This window comes from Haliotis rubra, unplaced genomic scaffold (assembly GCF_003918875.1).
Source record: "Haliotis rubra isolate DU_JTF1 unplaced genomic scaffold, ASM391887v1 Scf15, whole genome shotgun sequence".
Lineage (NCBI taxonomy): Eukaryota > Metazoa > Mollusca > Gastropoda > Lepetellida > Haliotidae > Haliotis > Haliotis rubra.
Window position 1 is genome coordinate 1,923,150 of NW_025765447.1, and position 15,492 is coordinate 1,938,641.

At 37.2% G+C, this 15,492-nt stretch overlaps 1 pseudogene; it reads left to right on the plus strand.

Annotated features, from left to right (window-relative positions):
• The first annotated feature begins 2,611 nt into the window (after positions 1 to 2,611).
• Positions 2,612 to 14,987, plus strand: LOC124270111 (annotated as a pseudogene).
• The last annotated feature ends 505 nt before the right edge of the window (positions 14,988 to 15,492 follow it).

A 15,492-nucleotide genomic window follows, 5' to 3' on the forward strand; every position in this document is an offset into this window, starting at 1 on the left:
TATTTGTCATCACAACACATTGGGGTATAATATTTCTAACAAAATTGCAGAAAATGAAAAACGATTTGTCTTTTGGTACCTCTTGGATAATGGTATGCACTCAGATAATGTCACATAAAATATGTTCAGTATAGTATTGGGTGACTTCCCGTCATGATCAACAGTCAAAGATTTGCATTGCCTGATTTATATATAGTCGGGGGCTATTTTTTAAGGACACCCCCATTTTAATCTTTCAAAAACATTGTGTCCAGATATTCAAGCTGGCACTGTTTACAATAAATTGTGAGCTGACACTTTCAGTATTTAGTTTGAACCCTTGGCATCATGTATGCATAAGTGAAAACATTAGAATAAGCTATGCCCGTATGATTACGTCATCTGAAAGGGGGATGGGTAGTGTCTCCAAAACAAGCTCTTTCAGTCAACATGAAGGGGGGAGTCACTTTAACAAGCGATTGTAATTTCAAATTGCATTTTTATGAACTGTAATATCTAAGTGTGATTCTTGGGGACTTCTATCAATCTCAAACACACAAAATATTTCTTGCATATTTTGTTTCTTGAAGTATTTGATGCATTTATTGTAGATTTTGCGTTTTTAGGATACCAAGATAAAAGGTCAAACAAAATGGGGATCGTGAGACTGCAACATAGCAAAACCAAATTGCTTGAGCTTGACAGATAACATGTAGAAAAATAAAACATAAAAATAACTGCATTTGTATAGTTTTCTTGGTGATTCTACATACATTTTTATCGCCCCTCGTATGACACCTAAATCATTTCGTCCATTACGACCGACAGACCAAGAATTGGCAGTTTTGCAGCTCAACCACGACACTGTCTTGGAGTGTTAAAAATACAATGTTAAGTGAATTTTCACCGGAGAAATTGCACCTATTTTATGTCGAATATGCTCCGATGAACACATGTGTATACTGATCAGTTAAGTTAATCATTCTTCGGTCAATACTTCTGTCCCTTAAGAACCACAGACTACAGCAAGTTTCTGTTATCAATGTACAATAAACTGTGTAAGGTCTCGTGTAGTAGTAGCAGTAGTAGTAGTAGTAGTAGTAGTAGTAGTAGTAGTAGTAGTAGTAGTAGTAGTCTCTTTTAGCAGAGTATGAAATAAGGCCCGTCCGACCGCCCGAGACGGGCTAGATTTCTGCCGGATGGTCTAATTTTACAGCTAGCCAGCCCGATGGACGGGTGATTAATAATATTCAGATAACGTGTCCACTGGCACTGTCTATTTAGTATTTTAGGACTGGTTAAATCTCTTCTGGTCTGGTAGGTTTTTTAAGTTACCAGCCCACATGTCGGGCTGGGTTTTTGGCTTATTTCATACACTGCTTTTAGTAGTAGTAGTAGTAGTGGTAGTAGTAGTAGTAGTAGTAGTGGTAGTAGTAGTAGTAGTAGTGGTAGTGAGTAGTAGTGGTAGTAGTAGTAGTAGGAAGTAGTAGTAGTGGTAGTAGTAGTAGTAGTAGCAGTGGTAGTAGTAGTAGTAGTAGTGGTAGTAGTAGTAGTGGTGGTATTGGTAGTAGTAGTGGTAGTAGTAGTAGTAGTAGTGGTAGTGGTAGTAGTGAGTAGTGGTAGTGTAGTAGTGGGTAGTAGTAGTAGTGGTGGTGGTTAGTAGTAGTGGTAGTGGTGGTAGTAGTAGTAGTGGTAGTGGTGGTGGTAGTAGTGTATGGTAGTAGTAGTGAGTAGTAGTAGTAGTAGTAGTGAGTGGTAGTAGTAGTAGTGAGTGGTAGTAGTAGTAGTAGTAGTGGTGGTGGTAGTGGTAGTGGTAGTGGTAGTGGTAGTAGTAGTAGTGGTGGTGGTGGTAGTAGTAGTAGTGGTAGTGGTAGTGGTGGTAGTGGTAGTGGTGGTAGTAGTAGTGGTGGTAGTGTAGTGGTGGTAGTAGTGGTGAGTGGTGGTGGTAGTGGTGGTAGTAGTAGTAGTGGTAGTGGTGGTGGTGGTGAGTAGTAGTAGTAGTAGTAGTGAGTGGTAGTGTGGTAGTAGTGGTGAGTGGTAGTGGTGGTAGTAGTAGTGGTGGTGGTAGTAGTAGTAGTAGTAGTGGTAGTGGTGAGTGGTGGTAGTAGTAGTGAGTGGTGGTGGTGAGTAGTAGTAGTGGTGGTAGTAGTAGTGGTAGTAGTGAGTAGTAGTAGTAGTAGTAGTAGTAGTAGTAGTGGTAGTAATCATCAGTCAATGATCATATCAATATGCATTGTCTCTGATCAAGTACTAAAACTTTGTTTGTTTCATCTTTCGATAACGAGTTCCAGACTTTACAGTAACAATCAAATAAATATCATTGTACGTGATTACACAGTAAACTAGACTGACTGTCATTCATACCAAGATCTGTGTATGTCAACACACGTCGTCTTTTTTGATTGGCTGGAAGATGTAACCTGTGCGTAGTTATATTCCTTTCTGTGATATTTCTTCCGTTTGATGCCATCAGCGAGAAATATTGTAATTATATCACTTACTAATATGTAGTTTGTATCATGTATATGTAGGATATGTCAAAATTAATATTTACTTTAGCACAATACTTCTATTAACTCAAGTACAACGAACTATTTGTTACAAAGACGGATGTCGGCTTCATATCCGCTGGTATGTTACAGGGCACCATGGATCAGGAAAGTTGAGTGACTATGGGAAGACGACAATATTGCTATGTACTACCACTTGTTTGTGTTAATGTTATCGTGTGTACCGAGTGTAGGAAGACTATATTTGTTTAGGGGTAGCTGGGATCCATATGACACTAAGTATGGACACTTTTCTGAGACTGAACGCCTTGAGATGCTACAGGCATCGAAAAACATGTTCTATTTTGGCTATGACAGTTACATGAAATACGCCTTTCCACAAGATGAGCTGAACCCAATTAACTGCTCTGGACGTGGGCCAGACTATGACAACCCGTAAGTATGCACTGTGTGGCTAGTAAGACCACGATTTCCATTAGACGAGGTTGTCAGCTTTCAGAGGTAACTGTCATCAAATGTAAACAGATGACCTCAGTACAGTGTTGAACAAGCCATTGGATGACATAGTTTGAATATGCAGTCATAACAAATCTTATAATGTCATTCATACAAAGCTTAACTGACTCCTGTGTCATTAAAGTGATTGCCAATAAAACCTTATAAGACTCAAGACAAAGTAGTATGACTGACTGCCTTTTGACCATGAACACTAAATGTAAATAGTGTCCATGATGTGACCTATTTGGGCACTGACCTACTAACAATCTAGTTCAAGTATATATCAGCAACCCCTGCTTGTCATTGAGGTGACTATCTGGATCGTTTGGTCTTGACTGATAGATGTCATAGTATCCTCATTGTGTAGAATGATGCTTATATGTCAGTCACTGTATTGTTTGGTCAAGACTGGATTATTTACTAAATATAACCACTATCTTAAAGCAGGAGAATTGCTGAGTGTAGCATTTAACAACAAACATATATATATGATATTGAAAGTCCTTCCTGTTATCATTGTATATTTTATCAACAACATTTGTGTTATTATTATTTGTACATGTTTTATTCTGATTCCATGAAGTGTGACAATTAATGTAAAGTTCAGCTGTTATAGGCATTATTGTGATCAACATGTTCAAGAAATGCTTTGTGAGCTAAATAAATTTACATACACTGATGCACTAGACCTTTAAACATGATAATGATAATCAAAGTTTTAATTACATTTTGAAAGAAAAACTGACATTTTGAATAGTCTTGATGTTTTGCTGTCATATCTGTGATATACAAATATACAAAACCTACATAGAATAAACATTATAGACTTAATAAAACAATTTTTCCAGATAAGAAGTCATTTGTCTTCTTGAACATGTTAATCAGATTTTTCAAACAGTGATACGTTTATTAGGATTTAAGGACACATGGCCCATAGTGCTGCATATACAGTACATGCACAAAGTGTGCTACTGTGCATGGTACAGCAGCTTCTGCAGTTGTATAAGTGTACATGAAAGTTTTTCTTGGAAGGTTTCTTTTCAAATATAAAGAATAAATTTTGATACCTGTAGAATTTGTTGATGACATAGTCTGGTATGATTTATCATTGGAATGATTACTTTAATAGTAAGGCTGCAAAACATTTCACTGCTTGACTGAAAATAGCGATGGTCAAATATGGCCTTTATAAGTAGGATCCCTGGATAATTTGGGGCGGTGGGGTAGCCTAATGGTTAAAGCGTTAGATCGATCAAACTGAAGACCTGCGTTCAATTCCCCATGGGTACAATGTGTGAAGTCCATTTCTGATGTCCCCGACATGATATTGCTGGAATTATGCCATGATTGCTAAAAGTAGCATAAAAACCAGCTCACTCACTCCTGAATAATTTATAGAATGTTTACATTTCAGATCAAACATAAACATCAATGATGTTTTAGGAGACTTACATTCTGGCGGCTAGTGGACACTCACTGGACACATTAGCTGTAAGTAGATTGTTTTCTGTGAGACCATGTACTGATGTAGATGCATGAGGCTCTTTACAATGCTTCAGTTAATATGGTTCGTAATATATATGTCATGATAATTTGTTCTGGTTATCATATAAATATGATCATATTATTTGGTATCTGTAGGAATTGCACTGATTTTACAATATGTTTATGATCTATTATACCAGATAATGTTGCTAATCTTAAATGCTTTGAAGACTGTTCCCTTATTTTGCCATATTAACATTGATGTGTTTATGATTATAAGCAAGACTGAATCGAATATATTTTTTGTGTATTTTAGGTAATGGGAAATGAGACTGAATTTTGAAAGCAGTTAACCTCATTAAGGATAACCTTGACTTTGACAAGTCAAACACGTTCAAGTCTTGAAAGTACAATCGATAAACTAGCCTTCTTATCTCCTATTTGCTTGACTTAAATGTAATAACTTCTGTCAAATCTGCTTAATATTTTATTATTATTGATTTACAAATTTTCAGTATCTGCATGTACAGAAATATCCATACTATCATTAATTTTAGTGTTGTGAATTAGAGTTAAAATTTCATAATTGATGATTGGTCATTACAACTGATCAATCATCAAAGATCGAAATTAGTCAGCGTCATTTATCAAATGTTCCCACTTATCTTTGTTAATGCACACAAAAAACATAAAGAAAAAATGTAGTTCTTTGAGGTTGTTTTCAAATTGCACAAGATGCATTTGCAAATGTCACATCTATAAAAGCAGGACTGGTATGTTAGGAACATAATTTTCCTGAAGTGTTTAAGATAAATTCAATCATGACTTGGAACAAGTTGTAAGTGCTTATGAAATGTAAATTTAATGACACAGACAAAACCAACTACTTGTGAAAATTATTGTTGATGAAAACAAGTGTTCAAAAATTGTTTGTGTTGATTATGAAAACATCGACCACCACTAATTATTTTTGTGTATATTCTCATCATCATGGTCACTGAATTCTTTTGTCTTCTCTGTTTCTGTATCACTTAGAGTTAGAAAATATTCATTGATCTTAGATCTGAAATCATGATGATGATGATTTTCTTCTATGAAGCCGTCAATCCCTTGTGTGATTTCCAGGATGTTGGGAGCATTATTATCTGCCCACCTAATCATCATTGACCCCACCAGCCATTCGGTAATATGATGCCCAAACATTATGAGGGGAGCTACTTCACTTAGCCCATGACTTAGCTGCTCGACTTCTCCTGCCTTGAAAATACAGCAACAGAATTCCTTATCCCAGGGTAACACTAATCACGCTGATTACCACCAGTTGGTTTTATACATTGTTTTCTCAGATCCTTAGTTTTCACTCGTTCAATTATTTGTTTAAAGATAGAATATAAAGTGTTGTTATCATAATTATTGGTCTGAGCTGTAATAATTATTCTGAATTGGTGACATGCTTTCAAGATCAAATGTATGTATTCATTTTGAAAGACTTTATAAAGTTCAAGTCCTCATATTTGTCTCTCGATGTTTTAATGTTTTGGATATTGATAACAAAAGTCTCATTCTCAGTTTGTTTGATCTGTCTATTTGATATCCTTCCAGATCAATCTAGATCATGGAGTACCTCTGATTGTATTAATGAAGCGTGTGTACATCTAGATGGGGACACTAGTTGCTAGAGTTCGGTATCCTGTCTCGACTGCTGGGAGATCCTGTGTATGAATCTTTGGCCAATGAGCAAGTACAGATGCTGTGGAAATATCAGCTCTAATGTTACAGGCTTGTTTGGTGAGTTAATTTTGAAAGGTATGTCATTTAAGCTTGGACCAGTTACAATCAAATAGACAATACTGCTTTGTTCTAATGTTTGAAAACTTGTGTGGAACATTCTTAGATTTTGGCATCTGACTATATAGTAGTGCTATACCTTCCCATTGACATTGGGTTCTCCAACAAATGTCATCAGCAGACTACAATTAATGCAGAGCAAAGCAGCCAGACTTGTTTCTCTCCCCAAAAATCAGACCATATCACTCCTGATCCTCAAAGACCTTCTTTGGCTTTCCTGTTCAACAAGATCAACTTCTCTGCCCACAGCTTTTATAATACCAGTGTCATTCTCATACTGCTCCATCATATCTCTGTGACCTGCTCCAGGCCTATGTTTCATCCAGATCTCTCACTCAGAATCTCAACAGCTATTCATTATGCCTAAAAAGTCAAACTGTGTAGTTATCATGGTTATGGACAACCGAAGCTTTTCCCATTCAGCAGCCTATCAGTGGAAACACTTTCCCTCAAGAACTTCGTGCTTCTCCAACCTACTCTTCTTTTCAGACATCTCTTAAAGACTCACTTGTTCTGTCAAAGCATTTGCCGAACACTCTTTTCTTCTTAGAGCTTTGGGCAAGATATTCATCTTGGAATGGCTATAAAAAGTGGACTATTACCGTTTTTATTATTATGATAGGTTCTGTATATCTCAGTGTACTGGATTGAGTTGTCCTATGTAGGTAACCATGGTAACAATTAGTCATGTTGGTAGCGCCACGTTTGGCATCAGCGGTGACAAGAGTAAACCTTCCCATCATGACATTGTCAGATAGTTTATCTGAGATTACTGAATTAAGTTCTGACACACAGGTAACCATAGAAATGATAGGGGTTTTCATGTTAAACATATACAACTGGTGTAACTGAATCTTGTCATGATGATAATAGATGCACACCTGTTTCTTCAAGGGAATGTTATCAATATCAGACTGGAGAATGGGTTGGGGAAGATGGCTGACCTTGGCTAAGGATTGATTCCTTCTATGAGTATCTGCTCAAGGTAATAACACCGTTTCTGTCTCTGTTCATGCTGATGGGTTGTTACATTTATGTGGTTGTTTTCAGGGTTTTGGCTTAGTTTATATATTTTGAGAGCCCAGAGGATTCTGGAAAATACATTTTGGGGTTGGTTAGGATTGAACCATGTTGGACAGTGTCAACATCAAAGTATTGGTTTGTGTAATGCTATGTGTTTAGGGTGATTGGGGTAGCCTGGTGGTTGCACATTGTTCACTTTCGTCCAGCTGAAGACCTGGGTTCAATTGGCTGAAAGCCATTTCTGGTATACCCCATTGCAATATTGCTAAAAGTGGCATAAAACCATACTCACTTTCTAGGTACACTTTATATCGTTCAAATAGATTAGATTTTCATTGAGTGCATGATGACACTTAATGATTGAACATAGATTGTCAGAAAAAGAAATGGCAGTAATAAATCTGCGATCATGCTGCAACTGTAGCAGTCAAGTAAATGTAAATCATTCCCAAACCTTCAATATTTTGCTTGCAATGTGACTGAGTAATTATTAATGTTTATGCATGCATTGTTTTGAAATCATTGACTCATTAGCTATCTTTAAGTTTGACATTGAAGATTCTAATTCCATCTGTGTTTGATAAAGTCACTATGTATGCAACATTCTTGGATGTAAAAGATTACTGCATATTTCTTTCAGTCCTACATTATGTTTGGGAGGCGAACATGACCACAGAAGATGTTCAATGAAACCCTCTGAGACCATCAAGTTCCATATGAGAAGGGGGTAAGTTGGCCTCACAATGATCCTTGATGTGATCATTTCTGAAACAATAATACGTTCATTAATTTGTTCACTGTGAAACAACACAGAAATTTATTCAAAAACTGAATTAATGATATCATGTTTGTTAGTGTCTCTTAGTATTACCTTTGATTACAGTTTCATTAAACAAAGTATGCATTAATAACTTTTAAAAGTGTTTCTATTTTACTAAGGTGTGATTGTAACAATGAGAAGGGAACCCTCCCATCTACGTCCAACGTCCACATGATGACTGGCGACACCGCTAACACCTGGATAGATGCCCTTCAGTCTGCATGGTCAGGTGTGCAGGTAAGCTGAACCATCATCATCATCGTCATCACCCATGAAGATAATTGGTCTTCAGTAACCCATGCTTGTCGTAAGAGGCGACTAACAGGATCGGGTGGTCAGGCTCGCTGACTTGGTTGACACATGTCATCATTATCCCACTTGTGTAGAATGATGCTCGTTACTGTTGATCACTGGATTGTCTGATCAGACTCGACTATTACAGACCCGCTGCCATGTAGCTGGAATGTTGCAGTGTGGCATGGGAAACAACCAACCCATTTATCATCATTGTTATTGAGTAGTGGCAGGGTAACTGTTGAGTGACCATCTGTGAAGGTGAATGGGGCTGCTTAATAAAAACCGGTTTACGGTATTTACCCGGTTCAGACATGAAAGCGATGCGTTATGCGATACCCTGATCGTAAAGCCAGGTATTTTGACATGCATTGAGGAAAACTTGGTAACACTTTCGGAAATCTTGGGATATTTCCGTTTTTAAGTGTTCTTTTCCCTGTTTCATTAGTGCCAAATGTTACATACATTTTTATTTTGTCATGATTAAAAGTTTTATAAAGAGGTTAATCAATCATGAGTGATTTTGTTGTGTTTTGCTTTGTAATCAAGCATTAACTTCGATTATAAGTAGTTTTTGTTAAAAAATAATTCTTGCAATATATTGCAATACATATGCATAATATATGCTTCATAGCATATATATCATAATATGAAAATTCTTGCATTTGCATAGAAGAGGAGATAAGCAAAGATCATGAGTCAGGATAAGTATAAAATATCAAGTTTACTTAAAATGTACATGTTTCTGGTGATACATTGTATCTCATTGACAGAACCATTAGCTGTTTTCTGTGTTATTCTGAGTTATCACCTCCCAAGCTTTCTGATTTTTTACTCTGGCTCTTATTGACATACATGATATGGTGTCATGGAAAGCCCGAATATTACACTGTAACAATTATGGAAGAGTCATTGAATTTTATCAGGCTAATAGCTTATGTATATGTATATAAACTCATGGAAATAAATGGAACACATGAAAGTTCAAGTGTTCCTTTATTCATTCTCAGAATTTCACCCACAGTGCAATATACAGAGTATTTACCTCGAGTCCCTGTATTTGGGGGTCCCTGGGACTCATGCATATAATTTTCAGGGGTCCTGGACAACAAAATGGGGGTCCCAGACACTTAAATATTATTATTAAATACTGTTATTGTATTGTGTATCATGATCAACACATTATTTATTACGGTAATTAAATTGCTTCAGTAGCTAGTAGCAAACTCAGTGATAACTTATTGTTACTTGATTGGAATTTTTACAAGCATTATTTGGACTTTTCTTAGTCCCTGTGGATCGCTAATAATATTTCATTGAGTCCATTGTCAATTTTATGAGTATGGGATGCAGGAATTCACATCCCAGTAAATCCCTGAATATATACCTTGTGAAGAAACCTGAAGAGAATACAGGAACACTTGTACTTTCATGTGTTCATTATTTGTTTTCCATGAGTATATCATGCTGATATAGCATTTGTTACCTCTGCTGCGGGTGTTGAATGGTGATATTGAGGAAGCCATATGTTCCCATGCTCTATACTATTCAATATAGGATAGTCTGACAACACTGCCAGGCGTTACAACTGGCAGATGAAGGCCCCTGATGTCCTGTTTTATCCCCTCGCGGCCAGAACTTGTGGAATCAACATACTACCTCTATCAAACCACCAAAAACCATTTTACCTTCCGTGGGGAGAGACATTCTCAACAGCCTCAATCAGCATGCCAAAGCAGGTGAGGAGACCTCTTAAGGCCGATATATAAAAATATTCTTGTTTCTCATTACTGCCCAACCCAAAAATTTGACTGACCCTGACCCTAAGATTTATAATTATTTATTACACTAGAAAATGCAACTTTGACTCTCAAAATGTGCATGGAATGTTTTACACTTCTAAGTTTTGATTTTCTATTGGAGGTGGGGTGTAATTTCCACAGAAATCAAAAGCGATTTTGGACACCTAAAATAAAATGTAAAAAATAAAATCTGCCCTCTCCTGACCCATGTGTTTTAAAAGTGATGAGAAACAAGACTAGTTTATTATATGGCCTAACCCTTCTGTTGTTCCTAAAGATAACATGCTTTGGGGATTCAGTTTAGAAAGGTCCTTAGTAATCTATGCTTGTTTTCAGAAGCAACTCAATGGACTGGGTGGTCAGGTTTTAGTGTCGCTTAACAACAATGTGAGACATTCCTTATGATATCAATCTAGCCATGAAGATCTGGGTTAGAATCCCATTCTTGTTGTAAGAGGCCACTAATGGGATCATAATGTTGGGGCTTTGCTGATTTGGTTGACACATGTCATTGTATCTAAGTTGTCTAGATTGATGCTCATGCTGTGGATCACTGGATTGTCTTGTCGAACTCGATTATTTACAGACTCGACATCATATAGCTTGGATTTTGATGAGTACAGTGTTATTCACTGTTAAACAACAGACAAATATTAGTACTCTAGCGTTACTGAACTACCCGAGAGGTCGAGGGTTAGAATGAGCCTTCAGTAACCCAAGCTTGTCATAAGAGGCGAATAAGGGGATCGGGTGGTCAGGCTTCGCTGGTTTGGTTGACACACATGTCATCGGTTCCCAATTGCACGTCGATGCTCATGCTGTTAATGACTGGATTGTCTGGTCCAGACTTGATTATTTACAGAGCCATGCACCATATAGCTGGAATATTGCTGTGTGCAGCGTAAAACTAAACTCACTCACTCTCCTTTACTGAACTATTTGTTGTACCTTCACCCACTCAACCAATCAAATCGAGTAGTAAAAGTATTCCAAATTGTCTCTTAAAACTGCTTTATGTATCAGTCATATGATTAGGTGATGTTGACTGCTCGTAACAAACTTGTTTTCTTGACATTCAATGGAATAATTTTGGGGTACTATCTTCTCTTGTCAGTCTCTGCAAACATATATGTCTTTCCATGAAACAGTAAAAGTATGGTGGGATGATGGGGTAGCCTAGTGGTTAAAGCGTTAGCGTTCGCTCACATGAAGACCAGGTTCGAATCCCACATGGGTATAGCGATGTGAAGGTATCCTATATATGGCTGGGGGCATATAGGGTTATCCTATCTATCCGTCCGTCTGTACAGAAACAGGGAATGTACTCTATCCACTTCTCCACAAAAGACACTCAATGAACTTATACATGGGACATTTAGAGACATTTGAACTTAGGTACATTTTGCTGAATTTCTCACGAAGATAGTGTAATAGGGGATTGGTCTATCCACTTCTCCACAAAAACTGCTCAACAGAATTGATTAAGCTTACTCACGTGTGTTTCATTGGGACTCGAAAGTAGTGCATCTCATAGTTGCATAGATGTTTATTGAACTTGTTAAGGTGAATTTTTGTTCAATTATTGATCTTGATATGATAATAGGTTGTGTTATCTAACCCCTCAACAGATTGTTTTTTTAGTGTTTTCAAGAATACTTCAGTGGGACGCTGAATGTGTGAACTCTTCCTACAGCAGCAGGGGCCTCCGTGTCCCTGGACACAATCTTTTCTTGTTATTCATAATTCACTCATGTTACAGATGTGGCTATGGAACAATACACAATGTGAAGACAAAAACTTTGGAGGACAGAATGGAGAGCTTCTTTCTCAGTGAAGCGTGTAAATATTTGTACTTGGTGAGGATCATGTTTTGAATCTTTTATTTCTAACTACAGTAGATAGATTGTTATGTGATGTTCCATGATATCAGACATGTCATGAAGGGTTACCATGGTTACCCAATTGTATTAAGACCCACAAGCCCATGTGCAGAGATGCATCCCCTTAAGTGACAGAATCTGGAGATTATTGGATTACCAAATTAGCCCAATGATTAACCCTGGGTCAGTCAAAATGTCAGCTTCACCTGTGAAAGATCTGGGTTATAACTGGTCAGCGGCAACCCATACTTGTCATCAGAGTTGACTCCGCGGGGATCACATGTGAATTGGACTCGATGGCTTGGTTGGCACATGTCATCGTATCCCAGTTGTGTAGATCGATGCTTGTGATGTCAGTCACTGGGTGTTCAGGTCAAGACTCAGTTATTTACAGAGAACAACAAACAAACAAACCCGAATGTCAACTCAAAATGATTTGCCTGTTTTGGGGATTGTGAAAAGTGTTTACCGCTATAATTTCCATGTAATCTGCTGGCCATGCTGCTTCTTGCTTTTCCTTCTTACAAACTAGTTGTGACCCGAGTTCCTCCTACCATGTCTAGTCAGTGTATATTAAGGGTCTTGGATGTTTAAACCTTCACCCATCAACCAATCAAATCTAGTAAAAGTATTCCAAATTGTCTCTAAAACTGCTTATGTATCAGTCATATGATTAGGTGATGTTGACTGCTGAAGTAACAAACTTGTTTTCTTGACATTCAAGCGGAATAATTTTTGGGGTACTATCTTCTCTTGTCAGTCTCTGCAAACATATATGTCTTTCCATGAAACAGTAAAGTATGGTGGGGTGATGGGGTAGCCTAGTGGTTAAAAGCGTTGGCACCGTCAGCGAAGACCGGTGTTCGAATCCCACATGGAACGTTAGCGTGTGAAGCCCATTTCTGGTGTTCCCCTCTGTGATGTTGCTGGAATATTGCTTAAAAGCGTTGGCTCCAAAGCCAAACTCAGTCAGTCAGTCAGTCAGTAAAGTATGGTTGAAACATTCATGCTTATAATATAACAAAGTGATGGATATAATGAACTCTTTTAGGGGTCCCAACACCTGCTGTATATTTCAGTTCCACGTGTATGTTGAACAGAGCATTTGACAATCCCTATCAAAAGTTGAGCAGTACAATTACCCTCCCCTGCTATCATGGCAATGTGGTGGTATTCTTTTTTCAGGCAATTTCTGTCAGACTGTAAGACCTTTGGGTTTCAGCTATTTGACAAAGACAATCACGTGAACACAGGCGCCAGCAAGTGGATGTTTTCCGCGGAGGGGCACCTGTTTCCTGTCAGCAAGAGAACTCCATAAGAAGTCCTGGGAGGAGTTGCAGCCCCGCCCATACAGTCGGCTGCCGTGGTGGATGTACGCACAAACAAGTCAAAGCGTGAGTCTTGAGTGATTAAAGATGGCAAGGCATGAAAGATAAACTACAGTAATGTTAAAGAATCAGGTGATCCTTAACTTAATGTGAGTAGTATATAATGGACAATGTCAAAGATTTACTATAGTAATGTTAAAAATTAGGGTGGTCCATAATTTCATTTGAGTAGTAATGCATTATATATAAGGATATTGTCACAGATGAACTATAGTCATATTAAAGAATTAGGTAATCCTAACTTTATTAGAGTAATGTATGATGGACCTATACTCAGATCATGTAGATGGCTATCCAGGGATCCCCTCACTTGGGTTTTAAATCTCAGATTAAGATCCTTATTCTGTCATCACCTCTTTCTCTCCCCTCCTTATTCCCTCCCCTCCCTTCCTCCTCCCTCCCTCCCTCCTCCTGATTTACCTCCCTTAATTTTTTTTATCCCTTGACGTTTTATCTCAAGGCTTCCTTATTTTCAGTACTCAGACATTTTAAACATCATATTTGATCATATTATCATGATTTTTGACAAGAAGTACAGCAATTTCCGTTTGTTGCAGTGTGATACAGTGTCAGTCAGATAGTCGGTATTTTCTGCCAATGAAGTCCCGTTATCTGGAGCAGATGGAGCTAGCAGTTGGCCTCCATGACACTTTGTGACCCTATCGGCATTCCAGTTTATATACACCTGTCGACACTTGGCCTTCTGTGTGATGGCAGTCATGTGCATATCCTACTTCATGCTAAACCAATTTTGTCTTTGTTTTATCAACAACCCATAAAGCAAATTTGTGTAGTTATTCTTTTTTTTACTTATATTTTTTAATAAATTTGTGTTAATAGTTAGGTTTTCAAAAAGTCAACCCCACATCAACACTTTGAAAATATAGTCTGCCTTCAAACTCCTAAGGAACACCTAATTTTTTTCATGACAATTGTTAATCTTGCCATGACTGATCAACTGTTGTCGTTTAACAAATTGTGTGTTCTTAACATGTTTTAGTGAGTATATCACACTACTCATGCAAACATGCACTGTAATAAACACATTCACTTCTGTACCTGTGATGTCATTGGTCATTCATGTGCATACATTCCACGACTTAGCATTAATTTTGCCTGAAGGTTTAGTAGTGGTATTTAAACAAAATGAAAACAGTTTGAAATTGGCAAAGGGAGATAACTGAGACAGACCTCCACGTTATTGGTTAGCAGGTACTTTAAGATAACCTAAAAAGATAGATTTTTTTGCATATTTATTCAACTGAGAATACAACTTACTTATATTTGGAATGCTAAAATATACTTTTCTTTAACAATAAAGTGAAAATTATTAAACTTTTCCAAAATTTTCATTTCATCTTTTTCCCTCAAGCAAAGCTAGCAGCCTCAGGTCCAACTTATGTCAAATATTTGTTCTTTTGTACTAATGTTCAGTTTCGAACATATTCCCCAAATATTGTAAGAAATAGCAATTGTCTGTTCTATATGGAACTGCATGTGTGACATATTGTCAATGCGTCTGTGGTTACTGTTCACTGGTATGGGTTTATCTGTATTCAGCCAGTCTGTCTGTAACTGATTACATAATCTGGTATGAATGTTCAGCAAGCGTCTTTTGGGGGTATAGGGTACTTTACGGTAATGAAACATATGTACATATATTGTTTTTTATTGAGTCAAATGGCATCAGATGACTTACAATTTATGCAAAAAACTTTAGTACTTGCCAAAATTAACACATATTTTTATAGCATTTTGTTTTATAAGCTAGTACAATGCATATACAAAGTTTAATTTTTTGACATTTTGTCGATATCTTCTTAAATGCCAGTTTAAATCTTTAAGAGACTATGAAACTTGTTTGATGTGAAGTGTTGTCCTCAGCATCCAGGTTTCAATGTGTACAAGGTAAATATGATATCAATATACAAATGAGGCCATTAGAAAGAAATAAACAATATTCAA